Source organism: Phyllostomus hastatus, unplaced genomic scaffold (assembly GCF_019186645.2).
Source record: "Phyllostomus hastatus isolate PE091 unplaced genomic scaffold, TTU_PhHast_1.1 phas_scaffold_93, whole genome shotgun sequence".
NCBI lineage: Eukaryota > Metazoa > Chordata > Mammalia > Chiroptera > Phyllostomidae > Phyllostomus > Phyllostomus hastatus.
Genome location: NW_025334042.1, coordinates 28841518 through 28867803, shown reverse-complemented (window position 1 = coordinate 28867803; position 26286 = coordinate 28841518). Strand labels below are relative to the sequence as shown.

General features: G+C 35.0%; 1 protein-coding gene across 2 annotated transcripts in view; it reads left to right on the top strand.

The window, feature by feature from the left end:
* Nucleotides 1-26286, top strand: part of CNTN1 (contactin 1) — a 320158-nt gene that overhangs the window by 76660 nt on the left and 217212 nt on the right. For both annotated transcript variants that reach the window (XM_045829319.1, XM_045829321.1), the window contains exon 2: nucleotides 15090-15134. The gene's annotated coding sequence lies outside the window, so the exon portion shown is untranslated. The remainder of the gene's footprint in view (nucleotides 1-15089; nucleotides 15135-26286) is intronic.

Genomic DNA, 26286 nt, shown 5'->3' with positions numbered 1-26286 from the left:
TGAAAGGTGGTGCCAAGTTAAACCAGGAATCCTAAGAGGAGGGTTGAATGGGGTGCCAAGTTAAACCAGGAATCCTAAGAGGAGGGTTGAATGGGGGAATAGGCAATGATGTCACAATGGGCTTAGTCTAGATAGTTAAATTTGATATTTCTATGGACCATTCTAGTAATGATGATGAGCAGGCTGTTGGATTTATGTCTGGATATCAGAAAAGAGAGTTGGACTAACAACATTGAGATTTTAAGTTTATCAGCCTAGATTGGATTATTAAAACCATGGAAGTGAATAAAATAACCCACAAAAATATATGTAGCAAGGAAATAAAACCCAAGATGGGTCTCTGAGGAATGTCTATACTAAACTGTGGGCAAAGGGGCTTACAAAGGAAATCATGAATGGGAACAAAATAAGGAGAGTGTGGTGTCGCCGAATGAAGCAAGTTTTTCCAAACAGAAATCATGATAAAACTCATAAAGGTCAAATAGGATCAGAACTGTTACACAAGGGGGGACACACACATACAAAAGGAATTATCTTCTGGAGGATGGGCCCCTTGTAGTACAGGCTTCCTCTACTATGTGAGTGTTCTAGAAACCCATCTGTATCAGTGTACCAGCTGGCATTGTTGTGAGAGGCTGCATTCAGCTTCACCAAATTTTTTTTGAAGACGCATTCACCCATTTCATGAAAGGTGATTTATGAGCACAGCTGCCCACACCTTGCTGAATGTTCACCAGTGTTTGACCAGAAACAGCATGACTCCCATGTCCCACCCTCCCTACTCACACAATCTCACCCCCAAAGAATTCCTCCCCCTGCCCTGATGGTGAAATAAGTCCTCAAAGGGAAACATTTTGCTGATGTGGAAGAGGTGAAACAAAAAATGGCAGAAGCACTAAAAGCATCAAAATTTACAAGTTCAGAAACTGTTCTGAGCAGTGGAAAAACATTTTGATAGGTGTATTGCATCAAATAGAGAGTGCTTTGAAGGTGACTGAAGTTTAAACATGTAAGAATAAATACGTAAGTTTTTAAAAGTACATTATGGATTTTTTTGGGTCCCCCCTCATATGTATCTTTTGAATTACTTGGAATTAAGCAACAGACCTTGATGAGAGAATGTTGAGGTCAGGGATGGAGAAGGGAGCCATCTGCATCCTATAGTGGGCGGGGAGTGAAACCCTGGAGACAGCAAGTGCGATGGGAAAGGAGACAGGGAGAGTGATGTAAGATTGAAATAGAAGGTGAGTTCAAGTTCCTCTTTTCAGAAGCTGGATGTTGAGTGATAAAACAGGGCTAGAAGTTTATGTTGTATTCCCCAGGCTTCCTCTCAAAATGACACCTGTTACGTGGAGTGATTAAATGTAGATAAGGGGCAGGGTCCAAAATATTAACCATGTATTCTTTCTTTGGCTTATTCTGTTATTCAGAGTTGTGGATAGGAATCAGAAGAAGCATTATTGTGCCATTGTTTATTTTGTTGTCTCCTTGTTATTAAAATGTTTCCTGGTGCCTGTTCAAGAGCTTCTAGTAGTAAAATTACTCTTTTTTGTTATTTCTTTGTTTTTGTTTTTTGCAATTTTTTAATTGTTGTTCAGTTACAGTTGTCCCGCCTTTTCCCCTATTGCTCACCCTTACCCCATGCCCCTCCCTCCCAGAGTCAATTCTGCCTCCCTCCCTCGTCCATGCCCATGATCCTCTGTTCCTGTTTCTGGGCTTGGCCATTTCTCTTCTTTCCCCGTGACCCCCTCAACCCTCCCCTCTGGTCACTGTCAGTTTTTCTTTATTTCCAAGTCTGTGGTTCTATTTGGCTCATTTGTTTTGTTGATTAGGTTCTGCTTATAGGTGAGATCGTATGTCATCATTCTCTTTCATTTTCTAAAAGCAGACAAATCTGTTTTACCATAGTCCTTCATTCCCTTGTTTTCTCATTTTCTTTATTTTCCTGTTGTTTAGAACAGCCCACAATATTTTGTCCTTCCTCCACCTGAGATATCATGTTCTAAAAGCACTCTTGTCATTTTAACAAAATTAATTATGTAGCTTATGAAAAACTTAGAAGTGCCAAAATATATCATATTGTTATGCTTTAAATGATTCTTTTTCCTTAAGAATATATTATATCTGTATATGAAATCCAAGAGTGGTGATAAACCTATCTGACAACAAAACAAGTTCTATATCGATATCTTTAGCTTTATATCTGTCTATCTATATATCTATCTACATGTATTTGCACAAGCTTTCAGTAATCGGTCTTCTACAGGGAAATATGCATAAACACATTATCTTGGTTGATAAATCACCATTTTAAAGACAAATACAAAGTAACTAGCATGTCTCTTGACTCTGAGATTAATATTCACATAAAATAACACCTTGAATAAATTTTAACTTTATGAAAATTAGTACTTAGATTTAAGGAAACTTAATTCCAGACATGCTATATGAAATAAACTGCTGATAAAACATTCTGTGTGAGCCTATAGCCCCCTTTCTCCACTGACTGGTTTGGCACTTTCCTTTTCAGAAAATGACAGCATGGGTAAGTGCACTTTATTTTTATTTTTTATTTTATTTTAATTGTTGTTTCTGTCTTTTACTCCCATCCCAGCCGACCCCCCAGCCTTCCCCACCTCCCTCTCATTTCCACCCTCCCCTTCTTATTCTCCATGTGTCCTCTATACTTGTCCCTGCAAACCCTTCCCCTTTTCCCCTGAAATTCCCTTCCCTCTCCCCTCTGGTCACTGTCAGCCTCTTCTCAATTTCACTGTCTTTGGTTATATTTTGCTTATTTGCTTGTTTTGTTGTTTAGATTCCTGTTAAAGGTGAGGTCATTTAATTTTTATTTTTATATTCATCCTCTGCAACAGTGAGGATTTAGACATTTTTTCCCATTCCTTCAAATACTCAAAAGGTATATTTGTCTTTTAAAATATAAAGATATATAAATTCAGGCAATGATTTTATTATATATAATATAGTATAATGTTGATTTTTTATGTTAAATTTGTGCTGTTGTGAATAGTAGGAAGCTACAGAGATTTTAAAAATCAAAACTAAAAACAAGTTGAAAATAAAACAAAAGTGGTTAGCCTTGTGATGATGCTCACCATTCTTTACCTAAAAAAAAAAATAAGAAGGGTTTTTTTTGACCTCTGCTTTGCTGGTTTTGCTATGCTAAGTACATTTTGACAAGTGTTAAACATGATCCATGTTCTTAAGAAGCAAATTGTGCACAAAAGACACAGCAAAATTCCAGACCTATATATATATCAGCAAATACTAATTTATATGATTTGTATTTTATGCATAATTGTTAGGGTCATATGTTTAGTATAGGACATAGGACTTCAGATGTGGTCTGATCAAATAAAGTCTTCATAGCACTTATTTTTATCAGTATACTTAGCACGCCTTTTCTCTAAAATTGAGGCTCAATGGAAGCAAAGATGTATTTGCCTTGTCCTCATTTATTTGCTGTACTCTGAAGTGCACAGTGCATAGAATGAGTTTTAAAACCTTTTGTTAGTGATTTTTATTATTTTTAACATGCATTCTTAATTTGGTGGTTCCTGAAGCAATTTTTATGGTGCATTCCCTCTTTTACATCTCATTGCAGTATTGACTCATATTCAACATTATTTCAGATTTCCAGATTTTAGGTTTTTAGTAGCTTGCTTTTAAAGTCATGACATTTCAATTTTGTGTCAATGTACTTTGAAATCAGTAGTTTATAGTGGTGCGGAAGGAAGGGAGAATATAATGAGCAAAGACATGGAATTGCAAGCCAAGATCATTACAAGGAAAGATAATTAGCTGACTGATATAGATGGATTTAGTTGATCTGTGATGAGAGATGGAAAAAATAAATCGAACATAGGATAATTTCTTTCATGATCAGGATTTAAAAGTAAGCATTGTTGGTGGAAGGAACCCTACATTTGAGAGTTGTTAGAAGATCCCCACATCATATGGACTTTGGGTGGTTGGAATGGTACTCTAAGAAGGCAGTAATGATTATAGTGTCAGGAAAACTGCAGAGGCTGGAATTCATTTTGGATGATTAAGGGAAGAAATGGATCTATCTACCAGTAGTTCTAACATCCATGGGAGGAAAAGCGGCAATCTCACAAGACAACATATAGTTGAATAATGATTATAGAAAATGCATTTGAGCTGCTAATAGCCTCCTTCCATGGGGGAAATAAAAACTACTGGCAGTTGTCGGCTTTCGTTGAAATTATAAGAAACGAACAGATTCAAGGTGATAAAGTCTGTGCTTTGAAAATGTACTTCACCTCTTCCCACTCAAATTTCACCAACTCCTGTAGAAATCACACATTTAACTCATTACATCATTTAGTTATTTTTAATCTTTCATTATAATAGAAATAACATCTAAATTATATTTATATTCACCTACTTTTAACTTTCTTTACCTTTCTTTAGTTTTTTAAATCTAAGTTTAATAAAAACTTTAAGAATTAAAGTTTAAATTAAAGTAAGTCTTAAAAAGTATTTCTTTTTAGTGTTTAGAGAAATGTGGTTACTTTTCTCTATTTACTATAGGGAGGAGAGATTTGTTTTAGTAACTTCACATACTGTATTTGAAGAAGAGCTAACTTATATTCAAAAGAAAAGTTCAGTGAAATGGATTTTAAAAAACAATGGATGTTACTTTAAGTTTCCTTCTGAGGATCTTAATTTGGAGAAATTTTTAGATATGAGATACACCTACCTAGAAGCTTGAAAGTTTAGCCTTATCTCTATAATTCTTTTCTTTATTACATTCTGAGTACAAACTAAGTATAGATCTTTGCTTATATCTCTTTAAGCCTGATAGCCTATTGATGGGTAACAAATATAGGTATATGTATATTATGAATAAGCCAGGGTTTATTTGAATTTTTGTACTGTTTATCTGAAGAGTCTTTTCTTCCAATTTCAAGTAAAGCATGATGCTCTAAGTCTAGGAATCACCACTCAGATGCAAAAGTGTGCAAGTATTTAAATCTGTGAGTTTCATGAAAAACTATGGAAAGAGTTATATGATGTTTTGTTATTTGCCAGGCACCAGCAAGCATTCACAACCCAATAATGAGGTTAAACGCTTGAAATGATAAAAAAAATTACCCTGGGAAGTGTGGCCAAATACAAATAAGGAAATAAGCTAAAGCAAACCTTAGAGGTAAATATGAAGCAAAAAGGTACTGTAAGTAGTATGTCACTGCATCATTACCGCCTGAGTCAGTTACAGATCCAGACAAATATTTGTTATAAAACAAAAGTTTACTTGATTCCTTCAGTGTAGCTTATTAATTATCTATTGTAAAAGCTACAAAGGCAATTCTTTAGGGCTTTTGCCTCATTCAACATCATGAGCTGTAATGTTATTGCACCCCATAGCACTGGTATTTCTCTGTTATTCCTTTGTTTTATATTTCTCTTATCATGATTAGCTCCAGAGTTCCTAATGTTCTAAGACCAAAAATTCTTAAGGTTATTTCAATTATTGAGCATGTAAAACACCTGTAAATATAGTAAAATTTTTTTAACTTAAAATGAGTCAATTTTATGTGCTGCATTATTATGTCTCAAGAAGTCTGCTTAAAACACACACACACACACACACACACACACACACACACACCCCATAAGACAGGCTTCTTTCACTTGCAGCCACCACTTGTGACTTGGGATTCTTGGGAAATACAGCGGGTCTTCTGAGAAATACAGTGGTGTCAATTATTCAGGCCCCATTTTTATATCTTAAATGGCTCCTTTCCTCCTGTATACCCTACCAACATCAAAATGTCCAACGACCTTCCATTCTTGAAAACAAAATGAAAGAAAACAAAGTAAATCTTTATTTATTCCTTCTTCCTTCTCTTCTACCTTCTTCTAAGTTTTAGATTGTAAAAAAATTGGGGCCCTGGCTGGCGTAGCTCAGTGGATTGAGCACAGGCTGTGAACCAAAGTGTCACAGGTTCGATTCCCAGTCAGGGTACATGTCTGTGTTGCAGGCCATGACCCCCAGCAACCTCACATTGATGTTTCTCTCTCTCTCTCCTTCCCTTCCTTCTCTAAAAATAAATAAATAAAATCTTTAAAAAAATTGTGTGTGCACTATTTCTACATCTTTATCCCCTACCTTATTCTGGCCCTTCCTTTACTAGTGGGTTGAGACTGACTTGCAGAGCGAACTGCTTCTGACTGCCAGCTGGAGTCCTCTCTGCACAGTTCTCATCTTCCTGAAACTCCCTGGAATAGAGCACATTCTTGAATACCTCTTTTCATTATCACATTTTTTGTTTGTTTTTGCCTTCAGTGACTATTTTTAACTGTCATATCCCTTCCCTGATCACACTTTTACAGTATTATTTCTTTTTTTTTGGCTCATCTTTTAGGTCCCACCCTCCCTAGTCTTAGTTTCTTATAGCTTATGTCCTCTCATTCCCTTGGTATTACTTCTGGCATCTCTCTAAAAATGACACAAACATCTCTAATTCTAGCTTTGACCATGCTCTTAAATTTAGGTACATATTTCAATATTCTGTTCTTTTTGATTTCTTCATTATCTCTTACTAAACCTTAACAAAAGTCATCTTCCTTCCTTCCCAATCTTAGTTGATAATGTACCGGATATCCAGACCACCACGAGATAAAGTTCAGAGTATCTGTCATTTCTGTCTCTTTTTATTCACTCTCTATCTATATGCATTCAGTTACCAAGTCCTGTCAATCTATCTTACAAGTTCTTTCATCTACATAAAATTTTACCTTGTTTTCATAGTGAGAAACTCTCTCCAAGATTTAAAGGCAGGAAAGGCTAATGTTATATTCAGTGCAGGAAAGGAGAATTCCCTCAGGTCCTTACCTGTGTATCACCCCGGGTGTCCTGCTGGCACAGCGTTTGGCATAATGTAGAAGAGCAAGGTTTTTAGAATCAGGCCAGGACTGGCACTATCACGAGGAGCACATTGTTATAAATTGGAAAAAATCTTTCTAAAACATATATCTTTTAATTTAAAAAAATATTCACAATACTGATTTTGTAAAAAAAAATTACTGCTCTCTGTGGGAAAATTCTATAATAAATATGCAAATCTATTCCACCAATGCTGTTATATGTGATGGTCTACTGACTTAATAACACAAATCATTGTAAGATGCCAGATTGTGGAATTTCTCATACTAATATAAAGATAAGATAAAAATACTGTTGGTTTCAGTAGCTCACTATAAGTTTTAAAAATATTGTCTTTGAGAATATTTTATTTAAGAACATTCCAAAAGAACCAGAGGGAAAGTCCTATTTTTACAAAACAATGAGAAGGCTTTTAATAGACTTAAAAGGATGTGCCGTGGCTTCATCATTTCTACATTGTGATCATATTACAACGTCCTCTTATTTCAGGACCAGCTAACTATAGGTCATATCCAGCTCGTGCGCTGTGTTTATAAATAATAATTTGTTTGTAAATAATGTTTCCCACATTAGTTACACATTCTAGTGTAATTTGCCACTACAATGGTGGAGTAATTGTCACAGGGACTTTATGGTCCACCAAACCCAAAATATTTATTATCTGGCCCTTTACATAAAAAGTTTCTTGATCCTTGCCTTTTTATTTCCTTTTAAAATATTGATTCACTTGAATTTCCTTTTTGCTCTATTCTACATGTAGAAAAAGTCCCAGACAATTTTAGCTAGATTAGGGTGAGTCATATTTTTCCTTCCAAAATATTTTCTGTAGATGAACGATGAAACCTGGTTGCAATATGCTGCCTTAAACATATGCAGTTCCTTAGGCTTTGTTAAAAACAGAACAATGGAAACAAAAAACCCTAAGGCAGAAAAACCTGTTCTTTTCACCAGATTTTTATTAGCACAACCTAGTACAATAAATGTTTCCTATAATAAATAATTTTTTCAAAAAGTAACTTTTTTCTTTTTTGACATTAAAAAAGTATACTGGGGGGAAAAGTTCATGTAATACTCAAAAGATCCTCGTGCATTTGATGACCCAGTGACTAACTTGTTCTCTGTTGGAAATAATTTTTTAATTAAAATTCAGGGAATACTATGAGTACCTATTTGTTCAGTAAAGCGAGTAGTTGAAACCATACTTTTTCACATGGAAAATAATTCATATTTTATAAGATTTTTTTCTAATAATAAAGTCTGTTAAAAGCTTTGGTAAATAAGTTTCTCCTTATAGTAACTATTTTTATTATAAAGATTATGTTTATTAAGTAAAATATGTCAAATTAATTCAATGTATCCTTCAAAAGTCTATTTAATACTCAATTCCCCATCTACTTGTTTTGAATTATTTAAAAGTTTATTCTGTGTTACTTCTCATTCTTTAAAATGAATAAGAATTTAAACTTCCTCACGTTCTTTTACCTGCCACTTAGAAGACTTGTACCAAGGGAACTTATCATTTAAAATTCAGTTGTCTGGTGTCATTTGGATGTGTCGCTGTACCTAAGGATGTAATTAGTTATGGAGCAGGAAAATACATAGCAAGCTTTAAAAGATATTTATTTGTTTTCATCCAGCTTTCCAAGGTCCAAAATATCAATGGCCAGGGAATTGACCTTAATTATAAGTATACCCTCCAAGAAGTTTGCTTTTACTTAGAATAGAGTCATGAACGTTAAGTTTTCCTATTATTAACTGTGACTCAGTAAAGAAAAACTTTGGGATCCAAAATAGACAATCTTCATGCTTAAATGAAAATGGAAGCAGGAGTTAAATCTCTTTTAAAAGAAGAAATTGACTGTAGAAAATATCTTTTCTACTGATACAAAATCTAGGTACAAACAAAGTACGCCACGACACATTTTGGCTGGATTATGAAAGATTGAATAGTAGAGCTATCTAGTTCTGGTACCTGCTGCTGTCATTGTTATGAGGAATCATTTTAGGTTGGGAAATTAATTATCCCCAGAGTAGGTGTAGTTCTGGAGCAATTCTAAGAAGTTTGAGGATAGAATTTAGTGTGGAGTCTTAAAACATTACAGACCATGTATCTTTCTCCTGAAAGGGCTTTAGCCAAAGTGTGTTCTGTACAGTATTTTATATCCTGTTCCTGGCCATGGTGCTACAAAGCTTAAAAGTTATCTTTTGGGGAAAATAGCTTATGAAAGAATATACAGTACAGGGATGTGGAAGAGACACTCTGCACTGTTATTATACCAGGTGCACTGCTCACTGAAACAAAAGGTATATTCAAATATACTAGAATGTGAAGTAATTGGAAACTAATGTGAAATATTTATGTATACTGCAGCTTAACACAAAAAAACATAGTTTGGAGAACATTATAAAAAGTTCTCGACGCTGGACAAGAAGCCACCTATCTCATAGTTTGTGTAAGGCAGGTGTACTGCACAAATGACAGATAGACTTGTTACGTGTGCATCTCAATTGGGAAACAATAACAAATAACCTGAAATTTAAGGCCATAAGGACTTGGAATATTTGAGATGAAAGATTTGAAATGTCAGCCAAAAAATTACTTAGTTATCAATAATATGAGAAACTATGATATGATTATAAGATATCTAATATATAGAATAAAATTTGAAAATGTTTCTTTTTTGGCTCATGTTTTCATAGAGTATCCTTCTTGGAAAAAAAATAAGCATCATTGTAAATTTCATCTGAAAATTCTATGAATCAAAAGAGAACTTTAAGTGAAGTCAAGGTACTCAATTAAAGCCTCCTGTTTTGGGTTAGAGGTTAAGGGCTCATTGAGTAATAAAATGTGATGTGTGTCTTGGAATAACTGATCATACTAAAGGGCAGATTTTTCTTTTTTAAAATACTTGATGCAAGGAAGACAGAAATCTCTTTTCTCTATGAAGATGGTATAGCTAATTAATGAACCAGGCTGTGTCTCACAGAGGGGAACAATCACGTGCTCATCAATGATGCCTCTGGTAGCCAGCACTGTCTCATCCATAAATGGCTGAAAGTGGGAGCCAAACACATGAAAATAAACTGGATGTAAAACACACTCAAGATCCTTGAAACGTGAGTGAGCAGCAAAAGGAATGGTGATCTTGAAATAATAGCAAGGACTGTACTTGACCTCCTAAACTATCTTTGAACAGATAGATGAAGTGCTGGGAGCACATGAATTTGTATGTGAGACAAAAGGCTTTAGATGAGACCACGAGGTGAGATCAGACATGGAGCCGCCAGAAGACACACTAGCACTGCACTCCCACACATGGGCCTCTGTTCCATGGGTCACTTGTCTGGATCATTCAAAAGAGGAAATATAAATCTCTCTTCAGATTCAGCTGTTGAAATGGTCCAATCACATCTTGAGCACAATGAGTCGAAGATCTCTGAGGAAACTTTGCTCTGCTTTTCCTAATGGTTTCATTGGAGACAAATCTCTCTCCTCCATATACTAACAACTTAAATGTGGTATACATTTTGTTAATTTAATATCTTATGTGGGATGAGAGGAGAGCTGGTCATAGTTATTTCAGCCTTCTATAAATTAGTCACCATAGTGAAGTACTGGGACAAGAGAGCCCCAAAGCAACCTCAGTGGGTGAATATAGCAGCACAAAAAGCCCTAAGTTTAATTATTTTTGTGTGCTCTGTTTTTTCAGGTGTACTCTATTCTTGTCAAGGTGGATCCTTACTGATTTATTTAATGCCTGTTTATATTTTGGTTTCCATATCTGATTTTATTTATTTAGTTTTCAGGAGAAAATAATGCTTTTCCCTTGGTAGCAATGAAGATGATCAATGTAACTGAGATTTGGAGATCAAAGGCTCTCTTTTCTGTTCTCTTCCTTCTATTATGTTCCTTACTAGACATCTTGTAAGATTGAATATTTTTTAGAATATGACTTGGACATAATTTTCCCTGTCACATAAGAGACTGTTCATCCTTGAAGTTCAATTTTGTGACAAAACAGTATTTCAATTGATTTACTTTTCAAGTCTGCTGTAATTGACAAGGTTTCTGTAATTCTTGAGGAAAAGCCCTATAATTCTTTTGTATGAAAATATTGAATAATAAAAATGTGTCTGGAAAACAATTTCTCCCAGCCCATCACATAATTTTTCCCTTTCATTAAAAAAACAAAAGGGTTTCTAAAACACAAACTCCATTTTTTGTAATGCTCCAGAAGAAAACCAGTATCAGCCTCCTCTGTCTCATTGAGTCCTGTGAATGTATTTCATTCCTCCTCTGATTTGCTCTCATCAGCATTCCACACTCTTGCTCACTCACAGCCCCTCCTTCCAAAGATCTTCCTTCTTGACTTTGGTCAAGCCACAATCTCTCGGGTTTTCCTGTGTTTCTTTACTTCTCTTCAGTCTCCTTTGCTGATTCATTTTCTCTTGCTCCTTCTTCAAATGTCTGTATCCTTCAGAACTCACTTTCCCAACTCTTCTACCATATACAGTATAGCTAAGTCTTTAACAGCACAGGCTATGTAAACTGACTACCCAGGTTTAATTATGTAGTTTAGTTTTCAATAGCTGTCTAACAAATTACCATAAACTTTGTGTCTTAAAACAACACTCATTTGGTATCTCACAGTTCTGTAGGTCAGAAGTCTGCATGGAGTTCAGCTGGGTCCTCTGCTCAAGGTATTAACAGGCTGATATCCAAGTTTTGGCTTGGTCTAAGGACTCATTCGGGGCTTGAGGTGTATTCTTCCATGCTCACTTGTGTTGGCAGAATTCTACTTCCTGTGGTTGGTAGGATTGAGGTCCCTGTATTGTCGGTGGTTTTTGGCCAGTGGCTACTCTGAGCTCTTAGAAGCTACCTGTGATCCTTTGCAATATAGCTCCTTATGTGGGCCTCTCACACTGCTTATCTCTGGTATCAGGAAGGCCAGTTTCTTTTAAAGGGATCAACTGTTTCTCTCATTCATTTTGATTAACTCAAAATCAGCTGATCAGTAACTGAATGTTGGGAATTATATCCCATCACATTTATAGGTTCTGCCTCACAAAGGAAAGGAAACTAACTGTACAGAGTATGTACACCAAGGGTTGGGAATGCTGGAGGCCATCTTAGAATTCTGCCAATTACACCCTACTTCTGCCTTTTCCTAGCTGTGTGAATTTGGGCCAGTTGTATAATTTATCTGTACTTTGATTTTTCTCAGTTTTAAAGTGGGATAAAAATAGAATATTCTTTATGGGATCATTATAAAGATTAATTGGATTGGTACATGTAAAACCCTAGAAGAGTTCTTAATACATAGTAAGAGCCTGCAAATATTCAGTTGGCATTTTAATTTATTTTCCCCTCATGGATATTGCATCCTCTCCCATTGCTTTAATGTTACTGATATTCCTATGACTTCCAAATTTTTATCTCCAGTCAATATCTCTTTTCTAAGCTTTAGACACTTAAAATTTCCTACCTCACATATCCGCTTAAATTTGTAACAGCAATTCAAGTGTAGTTTCTCTGTATCTAAACTCATGATTTCACTTGCAAACTGGATCCTTTCTAATGATTTTTATAACAGTGAATAGCACCTTTTCATGAAACCCCTATGCTTTCCAGTTTCCTATGCCCTTTCTACCATTCATTCATTCATTAACAATTTTTTTTGAATATCTACTATATGCAAAGCATTACAGCAGAGGATGTAACAGTGTAAAATACAAATTTTCATAGAACTTACACTCAAGCAAGAGGCACAGATTATACTCTATTCCCCAAAACCTATTAAAAAAAGCCATTTTCTCAATCTCTTTAGCAAATACTCAAGTCAGTGTCACTATCTCTCTTTCCTGATCTTGGTTCCTACATTCATTCTTTCTCTACTTTCTCTTCCCCTCAACAGAGATACCCTCTTCAAGGAGATTTTATTAACTCACTGTTTTGCATAAATACTTTCATTGGCTTCCTGTAGTATGTGAGATAAAAACCAATCTACTTCATAGCCTGCCATGGCCCTGCCTAACCTCTCTAGCTTTATGCACCCTGACTTATCCCTCCATTTCTGTTTTAGCCCTGATGGCTTCTTCCTGCTTCCCACCAGCGCCACACTGCCTCATGCCTCAGCACACTGCACCTGCCAGTCCCCCTAAAATGGGCTCCCTCTCCCTTGTCTGCTCTGTCTTTGCCTGATAACACGTAGCTAAAATTTTATGCCCTATGAGTCTCTCCTGATCACTTTAGACTAAACCAGAATTCCCACTACACTGAAAGTACTATAAGAAACTTCTTCATGACATTTAATACAGTATAGTTATGTACCAATATGTGTCATTATTTGATTAATATCTGCCATCATTCTGGGGGAGGGACAAGATTCAGCCATATGAAAAATAGATCTTACAACTGTGCTTTGTTTATGAAGGAACATGACATATATTTTAAATGTAAATGCTATTCTCAGAAAGTGCATTTGATGGGACAAGCTTCTTATTTAACTACCTCTGTGTCAATTCAGACCAAGTTTATCCTATTCATATTTAGGAGGGAACACATTTATGGTCATGAGGGTTACTGAGGACCTGAGCAAGAATGTGAAAAAGTGTTCTATGAACTATAAAACTCGACACAGAATTTTTGTTGCTGTTTTTGTTGTTAATATCACTGAAACATCAGTTTATCTAAATATTTGAGTTAGGTTTAATTTGATCCATTTGATTGCCCGCAAGTATTTTACTTCCTTTATCAAATATCTCAGATCTACTTGTTTGTTTTGCTTAAATGTTCATCTGTGAGAATACGTATTACCATGTTGTCCATCTATTAATATGTGTACAGACATGTGGGATATATTTCCAGAGATATGCAGCCATGTAATATGAAAACAGAGACATTTATTGAAGAAAATACGGGATACAGGAAACATTGTACATAGGATGATGACACCTCAGTCCCCTTCAAAGTAGGGACCTCGGGACCCCACATGTTCTTTCAGTTGCCACGAGCTGCTCCATTGTGTTTTCCTGAATCTCATCAACAATCTGAAATCTCTTCCTTTTCAAAGGGTATTTTAGTTTTGGGAAAAGCCAGAAATCACAGGGTACCAAATCTGTGCTGTAGGGGCTGAGTCACCTGGGTGATTTGATGTTTTGCCAAAAAACTCTGCACAAGATGTGATGTATGATCAGCTACATTGTCATTATGAAACTGCCAATCACCATAGCTGCAGCCTTCTGAATCATATGAATAGTTTCCCCAGAGTAATGTTCAAGCTTAATGCAAAAAATGTAATGCAGATTCATTGCTCTACTTGCTCAGTCATTTTCAGTGTGACAGTCACACAGTACACATGCCCATTCAATGGCATCTACTGCCCCCACTGACTAGTATAGTGAAGTCATCATTGTTCATGTGTGTGCATTTCAGTCCACTGGCTTTGGTTGCCAGGTTACATCGATGTCAGGCAAACCATTCTCATTATATTAATAATGGCAGGACTTTTTCTGGACTTTGTACAGTTTATATATAGTGTATATGGTATATATTCAGGCTCCTCTAAAATAAATTCTAATATCATGTTCAGTTTTATAAAATGGGGCTATCTCAGCAGTGTTATTATGGATTTACTTAAGATTTTTCAATACAATTCAATAATGCTGAATAAGATGATATTTCATAGATATGAACTATCAATTGTCTTGGCAAGCCACAAAAGTGTCAAATTCCTTTATCTTAAAAGTTTTACTGATTGTAACCTGGCTGGTGTGGCTCAGTGGATTGAGTACCAGCCTGTGAGCCAAAGGGTCCCTGGTTCAATTTCCAGTCAGGGCACATGTCTGGGTTATGGACCAGGTCCCCAGTAGGGGGTGCTCAAGAGGCAACTACACATTGATAGTTCTCTCCCTCTCTTTCTCCCTCCTTTCCCCTCCCTAAAAATAAATAAATATAATCTTTAAGAAAAATAAGTTTACTGATCACGTAAAGGTGTTATACAAATGTGGCAAAATTTTCTGTAATATTCAAAACTAAAGATATAAACGTCTAGCTGATTATAACTAATTTATTGTAGAAAATATTAAAAATCATTGCTAAAGGTAGAAACCTCTTTATCTTTAAGCTGACTGTAATTTTATCATTATTGACTTATAGATATCCACTTTGGATCATTTCTGAAGCTGAATTCAGAACATTAAGGTAAGCTGTTTATTTGGGGTGTGTGTGTGTGTGTGTGTGTGTGTGTGAGAGAGTATTTTGGTTTCAAAACATAAAACTATGTGGTACAATTGCATGTAATAGGATATTCAAACATATTTCTAGTTACTGAGCTCCTAGGATATTTCTGGTTTATGAAAAATATTCAACAATATTGGCTCTATTTTATCATTTCATAATATTTTTCAATTATAAAAAATATCAAAACATGTGATAAACTTTTTGATGAGTACTTGTTAAATGACCTCTCAGTATTCACTCTGAAAAATATCTGTACAAATAAATCACTGTGAAAATGCACAAAGCAATTAAAGATAAACTATTACTGAATAATTTACTGTTCAGTATTGCTGAGTTAGCAAAAAGAAATTATCAAATGTGAAATGATGTGATGGGGACATCTCACTGAATTAACAGAAATAACAATAATAGCAGTAACAATACTATTTACTTAATGTCATAATTCGGGCACTCTACTAAACATTTTATATATGCTTTATGTCATATAATCCTCAATTTCATAAAGCAAAGGTGTTATTGTTGTTGTTACTATTAATCTCATTATGGGATGAGAAAACTAAGGCTTGTCTAAGGTTATAGAACTGTTGAGTGACATACTCACCAGCTGAAATCTATCTAAAACCCAAGTTTTGCTTTCCTACTCCTATGTTAAACTACCTTGAGAAGATAAGTGTTAAGCAGCATTTTGTGAAGTTTGGATTGAGGAGATAATAAGGGAAGTTTTTGCTATATGAAGACCACTAAAGAAAGCATGGAAGATGATGAACTAGATATGCACTCTCCTAGAGTGACAAGTTGGAATGAAGAGAATTTGAGGAAAGTGTAATAAAAATTATATAGCCAGAGCAGACCGAGTTCAAAAGGTTACAGGCATATTTTGGTGGATAAAATTGATTGTTCTAGTTTCATCACCAATGTCTTCTACCAGCAAACTACTAAGTTAAATTTTTACTGTTGTAGTTGAGTATAAGAATCTACAATCTGGTCAGGGTATCAGTTTTTAAAAATTAACAGCAACGATAAAAATACTAGAATTAAGAGGGATGTTGACAAGTATCACGCCTGTCAAGGTGTGAAGTGATGGCCTAATCATGCCAGAAGCAGTGGAAATAGGGAGGCATACTATTGCCAGAGATGTGAAAGCAAGCAAATATGACAGTTTTTTTTTATGATAGACAGGGTAAAAAATTAAGTACAAGGAAGCACAGAGATGATCTTAAGTTTGCTCCTAAGGAAAAAAGTAAAAAAAAAAAAATTCAAACTTTTTTTTTGTTAGAGAGTAGAAAGCATTTGGTTTCTCTGTTTTGCATTGGAAATATGGATGGGGACTTAACATTCCTATATCCTATAGGGCATAGTAAGTTAAATGAAAAGCAAAAAGAAGTGACAATTGGGCCCTAATTTTATTAACTGTATTTATTAAAGGCTTTAGAGTGGGTGGTTTACTATGAAAGAATGAGTACAGCCCTGACCCGTGGGGCATTGTCCCACAAAATGAAAGGTCACCGGTTCAATTCCAGTCTGGGCTATGTAAGATTGAACAGTATATGTCAGATGATGAAACCTGTATAATCATCTTGCTTTCTATGCCTAACTAAATTCTCAAAGATTTTATTTGTTTGAGATCTTTGTTTGACAATATAATGTTGATTTTTAAAAGTAAGTAAATGAAAAACATTTATTTTAAATGCTGACAATGTTACTGCCCTTACTTTAAGTATATTTTTTTCTGTTGGGCATTATCATTATCCTGTCAGCAATACTTCAGGTAAAATACAATTTAAAATCACTTTTATTTTAGAATCAAAACACTCGTTCATTTACTGTGTAATGAAACAAGAATATGATAAACAGAGAGAGAAAGAAAGAAGGGAAACTCTACTTAGGCTATAAGTTACTTCATTTGGAGTGATGTCTCTCAGTAATACTGGCCCACAATACTGTAATGTTTTTATGATAGTATAACAGGTTTTTTCCCAATAGAAAAATAAAGAATGAAATTATATATGCTACAGAATTATAACATTCATACATTTTACTAAACATCTTTACTCAGGGTAAATTTTCAAACACTTGTCCAGTAGTTAAATCCAGTGGTAAATTCTGGGCCTATCACAATACTTTTAGTAGATATGACTTATCTTTTCAAGATGTTCCCAGTCTAATAAAAAATGTGCAAACAAAGTATTACAGCATAGTGTAATTCCTTCATGGGGAAGCACAAAAAATGGGATTACTTCTTTTGATGGAGTGGATCCAGATTTACTTTTCTTTCAGTTATCATTGATGTACAATATTATGTTAAAGGTGAAAAGCATAGTGATTAGACACTGATATAATTTGTGAAATGACCACCCCAAGTAAGTGTAGTACCCATCCGACACCATACACAGTTATTTTACATGATTGCTCATAAGTATCATCAAGAAAATGTGGAACTTTAGTTTATAAATGTAAGACAAGATATACTTTCCTAATGCATATTTGAGCTTAATTATGTCTACTGACAATATAAAGGCTGTATAAAGACTACAAAGGTAGGCTTTGAATTTCTTAGAATTTGATTCTCAGAGACAATTATTCTTTCTGCATTCAGAGTCTGACAGAGAGTTTTTATACAGTGCTATCATTATATATTTAGAAGACAGGGATTTAAAGTGTGAAGCACATTACCCATGGACTGCTGCTTTTCTTGACATTGGTGTCATCAAAAACAGTACTTGTTAAATGCATTTAAATGTTTAGTGGAAAAGCTAGTACTTTGGTAATAGTTTTACTTAAGGTGCAAAGTCCTTGTTATATAGGCAATGAAATGTATTATTTCAATTTTTAAGAATGAATTTGGATGGGTTTAAAAATATATGGAGAGTTCTCTTTTTTGGTAGCTGTTAAATTAAAACAACTCTAAAAAAATAACACTTAAAAATGCTTTTCTGAAATGGTACGAAGAATCCAAAAAGGACAAAAATGAGGTGAAAGTAGCAACCCTCAGGTAAGCAAGGGTAAAGGTAGGAACAGAAGATGAATCCTGTGGCTAGCCTGAGTTGGAGTCGGAGAGACGAGTTCCTCAGAGAGCCAGGACCCTCAAAGAATAAGAGTGTAACAAGAAATAAACCTACCCCTGAAGAGATGCGTTAAAGAAACATGCCTGTCTGGACTTTGCCACTGAGTGAAGCAAATAAGTGTCTAAGTGCTCATTTAGAGCAGCTCTTTAATTTAAAAAATGCATATTTACTTTGAAAACCTTCGGAAGTGATAGAAATAGTTCATAACCTCTTATTTCATAGAAAAACTTTTGTTAATACCTTGAGATATTTTGGAGCAATGTATACATAAATTTTGATATCCTATTATTTTTACTTCATGTTATATTGTGTTTCCATGCCACAGATTCTTTAAAAACATAATTTTAATGTTGTGCCTTATATAATTATGCCATTTCTCATGGTTACATAGTTTTTTCTAATGTTCTTCTTAGAAATAATTTTACTGTTAATATCTTTGTAACATTTCCATATCTATATACATTTTGCTAAGAACATGCTATGAACATTTGTGAGATTTTTACTTTTTAAATTTACACTGTAGATATTTGCTACCTTAACATTTCTTGATCAGTCTAATCTTGCACTACCACCTCAGATTTCTGATGTATAAATCTATTACTTTGCCGAAGTTCACCCTTGAGTGCTACCCAGGACAGTTGTTAACACGGTCTGCACTTCTGACTGAGTGAGTCTAGTGGCCGTGGTCCCTCAGTACTCAGCTTCTGTGTTCTCTCCTCTCCACCATCCACAGTACTCATAAATTTCTCTTTACTGCACAGTGTTGCAATAAATGTATAGATTTCCTAACATCAAACTACTCTTTCACCCCAAAGAGTACTCTTTAATTATTTTGGAACTAGATTTGCTAAGATTCTATTTATTATTTAGCACCTATAGCCACATCTATATTTTTTCTTTATGTTCTTTGTTAGATTTGGCATTGGAGTGGTAGTTCTAGGTTTATACAGTGCAAATGGTAGCCTAAATCGTATTATATAGGATATAATACCTATAATATTCTATAGAATAGAATGAACCATGCAAAGTTAAAGTCAAATATAACAACAAATTGCCATTATGTAACATAGTAGCTAATATTTTCAGTGACAGAATCAGTATCCAAACCCAAACCTATTGCAACAATTATGAAAACGAGCTCAAGCCAACAAGATAAAATGTTTCAGATATAAATACAAAATTCATCTATTAAACTTGAAAATATAATTGTGGGAATGTGGGGTGATAGGGGTCTGACTTGATACCAATTCATATAAACTAAATAATTATATGTTTAGGAAGAAAAGTGTTATAAGCACCCCAGAGTGTCCCAGCTGCTGATGAAGCTAGTGTCAGATTATATTGCATTCATGAAACAGAAAAAGGGTGACATTTCTGTTACCGTGCTTTGGAGGTTCTTCCACAGGTACAAATTCCACTGTATGACAGACTTGTAGAATATGTAGGACTCTTGTTCTTAAGACCTACCTCTCCCTTTGTTGGTCTTTGGCGTTTGTCCAAAAGGACCGCAGATGTCCATCTGATGTCCTTTGCTGCCTCTAAAGGGTAACAGAGATGAACTTCAGGAGCCAGGGAGTCTCCTCCACAGCTTCCTGAAGTGAGCAGTCTTATGGTTAGGAAGTCACATTCACCTCTTACCCCAAGCGAGCTGTTACCACTTTTATGATAGCATCGCTTCGTTCTACCAGGATACCTCTTACAAGACTTTGATCCCTGGGCCAGAGCCTCCAACTGCAGTCCGTGGGCTCTCTAAACCAGCGGGAAACTCATGGTTCTCTGTGTATCGCTAAGGTGCATGGGAAACTAGTATGGACTTTGCTCTCTTCTCCCACTCTGTACTTTTTGGCATCTCACAAATGGCAAGTCCCCAGGCCCTGGCATCACTGGAAAGATCTGCTGCCCAGTAACCTGTAAGCAGGACAGGAGAGTCAGCACTACATGTTCTAAATCCCTTGCAGATCTCAAGGGAGGGTTTTCTGTCTACCTCTCCTCATGCTACCACCGCCCAACAGAAGAGGGGAGAAGTAGTGAATCTCTTTTTTCTCCATAAATCCTTCTCACTAACTCTTTCTGAAGCTTCTTTTAAAATTTATTCTGTGTTAAAAGATCCCAGAGAAACATGTCTTCCTATTTCCTAACAACAATCTAAATGCAGACTTAAGGGATGCTTCTTTGCAACACTTAAGGACTGGACTGTTATTCTCAGCTGGCCAGGATCACCTCCACAGAAGGAATCCCTGCCTTTATTATTTTAGACACAGGTTGTAAAAGAGGTTCTCACTAGTCTATGGCTGAGGCTTGGAAGGAATGTTTTCCTCAAATTTTTATTTTATATTGTTAAAACTATTTTTATTACTTATCATAGCTAGAATTAACTATTTACTACCCCTTTAAGTGCTATAGTTGACAAATTTAAAATTATTTTTACATATGATGCATATGATAGATATACAGTTTGTCAACTGGTTCATTTTCATATTTTGACAAGTGAAAAGTTGGTCATTAAAATCTTTTCTATTGAGGTATAATTGACATACAAAAGGTGATCATTTTAAAAATGGCAATAGTTACCTTTGATTTTGCTTGCATCCATGTCATTGCTTTACCTCCAGAAATGGTTTATCGTCTCGTCCTAGCTGTAAGTATAGACAGAGTCATTGCTCACTTCAATTACTTTTCATTGTATCCCAAATTTGATACTAAGGTGTGAAATTTCCAGTGCTCAACTAACTGAATCTCTTCGTGCCCAAAGTTCCACCCTTTTCCTTAGCAGGCCCATTAAACCACACATGGGCACTGAATTTTTCTTTTGAAAAAGGGACATTGATTTAGTCATCCTATTAGCTGAGGGATAAATTTGGTAGGAACTAAGAAATATAAGTAGGTTATTTCTTTAGATATTATAATCATATACCTATATTTACTCACTCTAAGGCCTGTTACATTCATTTACATACCTCATGATTTTTAACTTTCACAAATGCCTGTGAAGTAGACAGTTTGTGCAGGCTGACAGAGTACTCATAGTAGAATGACGAGGTGATACAGATAGTACTTTGTTAAGATATATAAGAATTGACTCTGAAAAGTGTTAGGCTGTGAGGTGCTGACCATGGAAACTCAGAGAGAGTACAGCTGAGGATGGCGTGCTAAGAGAAAACACATGAGCTGGGCTTTGGGCAGAAAAGAGGTAGAACTAGGCTCAGCTTTCAGCTCCTCCATTCACTGTTTGTATTTTCTTGGAATATTATTTAGCCTCTTTGAATCAGACATGGGTATTATGCTAAAACAAGGGGGCAATGCCTAGCTTACTCACTTCAAAAGTTGAGAGAATTAAATAAAATGTTTTTAAAATACTTAGAATGCTTGGTAAAAACAGAAACCCCTACTCACTGTCATTCATCTTTCTTCTCTTCTCTTTGACATAGGTGAGATACGGATGTGCAAAAGGAGATGAAAGCACTAACAGACAGGGCAGGGAAAATATTGTGAACCAGAGCAGGAACGCAGGAATGAGCAGAATGGGAACGGAGAGTACTGGGGACACAGGCTTATCTGTAGAGGAGTGGGAGCAACATATTCTTAGTTTCCAAAGGCATCTTCTATGTTGCTTGCTATCTTGATTTACCATTAACAGTCATATTTCTTATTTAACTATGAGGTTTTGATTGTTTTTTTTTTTTTAGATTTAGCTGTTTGTTTTTACACTCCACAAACCTTGGTAAAGTTCCTTGCATATACACACTGAGGAACTATTATTCATTTGTGTGTTCATTAAATAAATATTTATTTAGCATCTACTTGGTGAATAAATTCAGGTTGTACAGGACATGTGGAACCAGATCATGAAATGCATTGGACTTGGATATCAAATTCTGAAATTTATAGGATAGAAAATAATGTTTTGTGAACTAATACAAAATAATGTTAAATGTAAACTGTAATTGAAAAGTAAGATTTCAATTAAAAATAATAAAACAATTTAAAATTTTTAAAAAAGAAAAGAATGCCTTGTCTTCTCTTCCACTCTTCCTGATGCTTCATTCTCTACCATTCTTTTTCTTTTTCATTTACTGTTTACATTCAATATTATTTTGTATTAGTTTCCTGTGTATAGCTTAGTGGATAGACAATCATATACTGTGTAAAGTGTTCTCTCTGTCATTTTAAGTACCCATGAGGCAACATACAAATACATAGTTATTTGCTGACTATAGTTTTGCTGACTATAATTCCTATGCTGTACTTTACATCCCTGTGTCTGTTTGGTAACTAGCCTTTGTACTTCTTAATCCCTTTGCTTTTTTCATCCAGTCCCCAACTTCCCACCCCTTGGGCTGCTATCAGCCTGTTTTCTGTATCTATGGGTCTGGTTCAGTTTTGTTTTGTTTTTTTTTGTTTAGTATTTTTTAAATTCCACATATAAATGAAATCATATGATATTTGTCTTAATCTGACTGACATTCACTGAGCCTAATACCTTCTAAGTTCATACATACTGTCGCAAATGGTAAGACTTTATTCTTTTCATGGCTAAGTAACCTTCCATGGTATGTGTACTACCACCTTTTTATCCATTCATTTATTTTTTTAATATATTTTATCCACTCATTTATTGATGGGCACTCAGGTTGCTTCCATATCTTGGCAATTGTAAATAATGCTGCAATGAATGAAGGGGTACCTTTATTCTTTTCAATTGATGCTTTGTTTACTCAGATAAATATCCAGAAGTAGAACCACTGGGCCAAAGGCCAGTTCCATTTTTAATTTTTTGAGGTAATACCACACTGTTTTCCACAGTGGCTGCACCAGTCTGCATTCCCACCAACAGTTTACTAGGGTTCCCTTTTCTCCACATTCTTGCTAGCACTTGTTTGTTAATTTATTGATGATGGCCATTCTGACCGGTGTGAGATGATATCTCTGTGGTTTTAAATTGAATTTCTCAGATGATTAGTGATGTTGAGCGTCTTTTCATATGTCTGTTGGCCATCTTTATGTCCTCTTTGGAGAAGTGTCTATTTACGTCCTCTGCTCATTTTTAAACTGGATTTTTGTTTTGATGTTGATTTGTTTGAGTTCTTTGTAAATTTTAGATATTAACTTTTTTTTTACTTTTTTCTCCTTTATTTTTTAATATGGGAAATTACATTGACTTTGAAACACTAATAAACCTCTCATTTCTTTGACTAGACCCCATTTGGTTATGATACATTATCCTTTTTATATACTCCTAGATTCAAATTACTAATATTTTTTAAAGAAATTTTGTGCCTTGACCAGTGTGGCTCACTTGGTTGGATATTAACTTTTTATCAGGTGTGCCATTTGGAAAATATCTTCTTCTATTTAGTAGATTGTCCTTAAAAAAAGTGACTACATCAAACCAAACAGTTTTTGCACAGCAAAGGAGACCACCTACAATTCTTTAATCAGGGGTGTCAAGCTCATTTGTACCATGGGCCACATCAGCCTCGCAGTTGCCTTCAAAGGGACGAAATAATTTTAGGACTGTATAAATGTAACTACTCCTTAATTGTTAAGGAGTTGAAATTACATTCGGCCCTTTGAAGGCAACCGTGAGGCTGATGTGGCCCCTGGTGAAAATGAGTTTGACACCCCTGCTTTAAACAGAATAAGCCAACCTCTGTTATTCCTAGGTGCTTCTTTTATGTGGTTTTCTCTTCCCGAAAAACTCCCTTGTCCCCCACCTTATTCTTCTGGAAAATATCTATTCTATTCCAACATTTAATTTAATGAAAACTTTCCTGACCTCCTTCTTCCTTACATTCTCAGGGAAATTATACCAGTCATCCTTGTTACTTCCTCTAATCAAGTCCTTATTTTTATCATCCCACCTATAACACATTATTGCTTCTGTTGTTCACATCTGTGCCTATTAGGTTAGAAACATAAAACCTGGAGGGGGGTGGAATAAGGAGCAATCACATAGGAATAAATTTAGATAATTTCCTTTATACATATCTAATAAATGTTCCACAATTTAGAGTTTTTACCTAGATGTATATAAAATGAGAGAATATTTAAAATCTTGACAAAATAAGAGGTTTAGTTTAACATCCCTGTTATTGCACAATGGGAAAGCCAAGTAAGATAAATATACTCTTTGAGCAACACTTTTCATAAATATTTTAAAACTATGCCTGTTTGAGCAACATTATTTTTGTGTCGCTGAAGTGCTTTGAGAGTAATACCCGGGTGACAGCATGAACAAAACACAAAGGCCAGTTTGTTTTTATATCTAAATAGTGGATTGTTGGTGGAGAGTTGTGCCAGCCAGTACAGAGTGGAATAGTGTTTTATTCCTCTTAAGATAGATGGATGGCTGAATAGCCTCAGTTCCTGCTGTTTTATAGCCTGCCCCTTGAATTTGAAAATGAACAAGTGTGCTTTTTCTCTTGAGTGGCTGGTGAGAAAATATATCATTTAAATAAAATAACTCATGGGGCGGGGAGGGGGGCATAAGGGTGTTAAATGGTAATGGAAAAACTACAATATAAAAATAAAAAGAAGAAATTTAACAAAACCACACACACAAGAAAACAACTCATAATATCATCATTAAAAATATGCCCTCCCTGGTATTTTATCCACATGATATATTGCTAAAATTTTTAAATATCTTCTTTGTTAAATATTGCATTTTTAGTGAATCATATCATTTTTAAAACAAAGAATGGGCAATCTGCCAATATGTTACACTTTAACAATGTTGTCCCTTCAAATGAAGTGACCTGTGTGTTACATCATTAATAAAACAAGTATTTAAAACTTTTTGCTGGTAGATCTAATAAATTCAAATGGCTCTTGAATGCCATGATGAAAAGTTTGTGTAGGGGATAGAAAAAAAAGGAACAATAGTCCCTGCAATCAAGGCACACTCAACAAAAATGCGTATGTGCACAGCGAATGTAGCACAGGAGGGAGGCAGGACAGTCACACTGATATGAGAGCACAGAGGGGGAAGGACTTCCTGTGAAGATGAAGGCTTCGCAAAATGATGAAAATTGGAAAACAAGTCTCACTCACTTTTGTGGAGAGAAGAAATATGAGAGAGAAATTGAATTGAATAGTGGAGAATATACCAACAGAAAATTTGATTTTTGTTTTGTAGACATAAAGCAGTTGTGATGGTTAATTTTATGTATAGCCTTGGCTGGGCTATGGTGCCCAGTTATATAATCAACCACTAATCTAGATATTACTATAAAGGTATTTTGTGAAGAGGCAAGGTGTGGTTAGCATCTAAAATCAGCTCACTTAAAGTAACATAGATTACCTCCCTAATGTAGGAGGGCCTCACCCAATCACTTGGAGGCCTTAAGGGAAAACACTGAAATTTTTCAGAGACAAAGAAATTTTGCCTTAAGTCTGCAGCATCAACTCCTGCCTCCTTTCCAGCCCCTGGCCTCCCTTAGAGATTTCTTACTTGCCCACTTCACATTCGCTCTTCAGTTCTTTAAAATAAATCTCTTTAAATATGTAAACATATACATTCAATATATGTAGTCTAAAAATGCATTCAAGGTATATAGTCTAAAAGTGTATGTTCTATATGTTATACCTATTTTTGCTTTATATTATATATATATTTTATATAGTATACATACATTTTCTATGCAATATACACATATATGTGTATTCTTTGGTTTTATTGTTTTTCTGGAAAACCCTGACTGAATCAAGTGTTACTGAAAATTTTAAGTAAACTACATTTATTAATTTTCTGACAGACATTAAGTCATAATTTTAAGCTTTCATTGATCACTAGTTTGTGCCAGGTTTATGCTACCTGCTCTGGAGTAAACAGAAGCATAAAATACAGTGCCAGTTTTAGTGTTTTTTCTGCAATAATAGTAAACACTTTTAGCACTTCTGTGTGGCAGACAATGTGTTAAGGTTTTTCCAAATTATTTTACTAAACCAATCAGTGCACCATTGTTAATGACACAGCTATTATTAATTTAAATATTATCTTTATAATTTAACAGATAAATGAACTGAATTTGCAGCTAATAAATGTC